The 3,508-nt window shown below is 44.7% G+C and overlaps 1 pseudogene; it reads right to left on the bottom strand.

Moving 5' to 3' along the window:
• Positions 1-3,155: 3,155 nt before the first annotated feature.
• On the bottom strand, positions 3,156-3,247 carry LOC128777488 (U6 spliceosomal RNA; annotated as a pseudogene).
• Between the last annotated feature and the right edge of the window lie 261 nt (positions 3,248-3,508).

Here is a 3,508-nt window from a genome sequence, read left to right as displayed (position 1 = left end):
ATACATATGTATGTGGGTCCAGACTGAATGCAATTCACTCTAACCAAAAAAAGAGGTGATGTTAAGGTAGTATGATTACAAGAGATTTTTCTCTCTTCTGTTCTCAAATGCCATTTGTTTTCCTATTTAGATTCTTTAAAAACTTTGACTACAAAAAATGTTACCAAGTGATTCTTAGAGAAGCCACCTAATTACCCCCTTACCCAGCTTCCAGTCATTCGCCCCCATATTGTTTCCTCTTTTCCAGGCCAAAATTCTATCTAGAATTCTATCTTATTTATGTATGTATTCCCTTATCACCATTTGCTTTACCCAGGTAGAATGTAAACCCCATGAGCAGACAGACCCCATTATTTTAGTTACCTATATCCCCAGTGTCTTCAGCGCCAACTACTGGAGACTATTTGCTAAATGATGGTATTCATCCGCTCGACCATCCCATGGTCTTGATAAGTCAATGTCAAAATGCCCTTCACTTCATAGACTGTAATACCTTCTATGATCTGACCCTTGTTTCCTCTATCCTTTTACTTCCTGACACTTCTGGCCTCAGATTTTGAGCTCTGATGATTCTGACTGCTCTGTTTCCCTCACATGCCACACTGTGCCCAGGACCACGTTTTCTTGCGTCTCATCCCGCTGATGCCTCTGCCCAAGATGTCCCTTCCATCTCCCCTCACCTGGTCAGCTCCTACCTAAGGTTCAGCTGGGTGGCCATCTTCTTCTCCCTTAACTGCCCACTTGGAGCCAGGTGTGCCCTGACTCCTGGGGCACCCAATGCTCGCCTCCAACGATGCACTTTATAAAGCACTTTGTGCGGTGTCCCCGTCAGACGAGGAGCCTGTGAGAGCAAGGGCAGTGTCTTACTCACTCTTATACTGACCTGTTTCCCGGTCAGTTCCTGGTATGCAGTAGGTGCTCTATAAATATTTGTTGATCTGTGATTTTGCATAAAAACCCACATGCCTGGCCTCTCCTTAAAGAGGAACAGTTCTTGCAACAGGACAGTGATTAACTGGAACTTTACTTTTTTAAATGTTTATTTATTTTGGGGGGGGGGTGCGTGACAGAGGATCCGAAGCAGGCTCTGTGCTGTCAGCAGAAAGCCCAATGCAGGGCTTGAACTCACAAACCGTGAGATCGTGACTTGAGCCGAAGTCAGACGCTCAAATGACTGATGTATGCACCCAGGCGCCCCGTGATTGGGGCTTTAAATAGATGTGCTTTCCTGATTACACAGACATGCAACGGGCAGTTTTCCAGTCCCCACCATTCTCCATAGTCTGCTCAGTCTAAGCTCGACTGTTAATGTCTTAAGAGAAACTACAAAAAGTTGGAAATAAGGTGATAGCATATCCGTTCAGTGTTGCAGAAGAAGATGACCTCTCAGGCCCTGCCAGGGGTTTAGTTCTCTAGGGCCTTACTGTCCAACACTGTGGCCTCTAGCCACCTGTGGCTATTTAAGCTTTAATTATAATTAAATAAGTTTCCAAATTCAGCTTCTCAGCCACACTAGCCACATTTCAGGGGCTCCTTAGCCACATGTGTCTAGGGGCTCCTGGATTAGACAGCCCAGATAAAGAATATTCCATCACTGTAGAAAGTTCTGTCAAGAGAGTGCTGGTCTCAGAGATATACTTGGCTTAACTGACCATTTATAATCAATTAGTGAACTTATAAAGTCGTGCGCTAACTTATAGATTTTGTCCAAATAGATTTCTGTGGGAAAAGATAACACCGGGTTACAGTTATGGTTTCATTGCCCTGTGAGACATGAACTGTTCAATTTTTTTCGCTCTAACTTAGCGAAGTTATCTTGGCATGCCTTGACTGACTGACCAGAGAAGCCTGTTTCTCAAATTTTTCTTTAAATTTACGTTGCCGTCCTGCTGGTTCCCTCATTAGTGCATGTAGTGGATTGAACAGAGGCTCTCAAAAACACAGGTGAGGCCCAAATCCCTGATTTTGTGTATGTCATCTTATTTGGCAAAAGCGTCCTTGCAGGTATGATTAAATCAAGGGTCTTGAGATGAGGTCGTCCTGGATCCCCTGTGTGAGCCTTAAGATAAGTGTCCTTACAGGAGACAGAAGAGAGAAGAAGGAGGAGGCAGCAGAATGAAGACGGAGGCAGAGAGCAGAGACTTGTGCCCACAAGTCAAGGAGGCTATGAAAATGCCAAAGTCACTAGAAGCTGAGAGGCAAGGAAGGAGTCTCCCTTAGAGCCTTTGAGGGCACGTAGCCCTGGTGACCTCGTGATATGGGGCTTCTGGTCCCTGGAACTGTGAGAAAAACAAACTTCTGTTGGGTTAAGCCATCTGGTGTGTGGTAATTTGTTACAGCAGCCTTAGGACACTGATACGATCAGTTAGACAAACATTTGGCATATGCTCATTTTACATTTCTATGAGAATCATATATATATATTTTTAAGTTTATTTATCATTGAGAGAAACAGAGAGAGTGATCGGGGAGGGGCAGAGAGAGAGGGAGAGAGGGAATCCCAAGCAGTGTCCGCCCTGTTAGCCCAGAGCCCGACGTGGGCTTGAACCCACGAACCGCGAGATTATGACCTGAACTGAAGTTGGATGCTTAACCGACTGAGCCACCCAGGTACCCCAAGAATCATATTTTGAAGTTTAAAAAATTTTACTTTGAGATTTGTCATTTATGTTCAAGTTTGTGCTATTCTTTTCTCTTGTATTCTTACACTTATTATTATTATTATTATTATTATTATTATTATTACCCTCCTGACCCTGACAGGTTTTGAGATTGAAACACAATCCTTGACCTCATGCCCCAACCCTATAGGAAGAAATAGTCCAGAGACAGACAACGTACTGAGAGGAAAGTGAATGTGGTGCCCGAGAGCACAGATTCTGGAACCAGCCTGCTTGGTTCAAGTTCTGGTTCCGCCATGAGTTATGCCACGTCGGGCAAATTGTTGGTCCTCTCTGATCCTTGCTTGCCTCGTCTGTAAAGTGGGATAATAATAGCAACTACCTCATAGGACTTTTTATCTCCACATAATGTACACAAAGATGCACACCGAGGCCTGATGGAATTCACTGATGCCGTAAGCAGTGAATCAACATTTTAACGATTGATTTTACAATCGTCCTGCGGAAGTAAAACTGTGGTGCAGTTGGGTTTGTAAAAATATGGAACTCTTCATGAATTTGTACAGGGACCAGGAGAATCTTGTCTGTATTGTTCCAGTTTTAGCATATATGCTGCCGAAGTCAGCGCTAGGTGCAAAGTATTTTCATGTGTCGGGGACATTAACTTGCATGTCAACAGTCTCTGAGTCCTGGGCTGGGCTCCCTGGGAACCACGTGGACTCAGAGAGAGTTTGTGAGCGGGATGTTTATCAGGGATCACCCCGGGGACCACCGACTGTGGAAAGGAGCAAAGGGCATCGAGAAGTGGCAGCTGAGATGCAACCCAACAGCAGCCTTGGTGACCCCATGCCTTTCAGCATTATCCTGATTTGAGCCGACACAACCAG

This window comes from Panthera pardus, unplaced genomic scaffold (genome assembly GCF_024362965.1).
Source record: "Panthera pardus isolate Hobbes unplaced genomic scaffold, ASM2436296v1 HiC_scaffold_16, whole genome shotgun sequence".
Classification (NCBI taxonomy): Eukaryota; Metazoa; Chordata; class Mammalia; order Carnivora; family Felidae; genus Panthera; species Panthera pardus.
The sequence above is the reverse complement of the archived record's forward strand: the minus strand, read 5'-3'. Positions and strand labels throughout refer to the sequence as shown.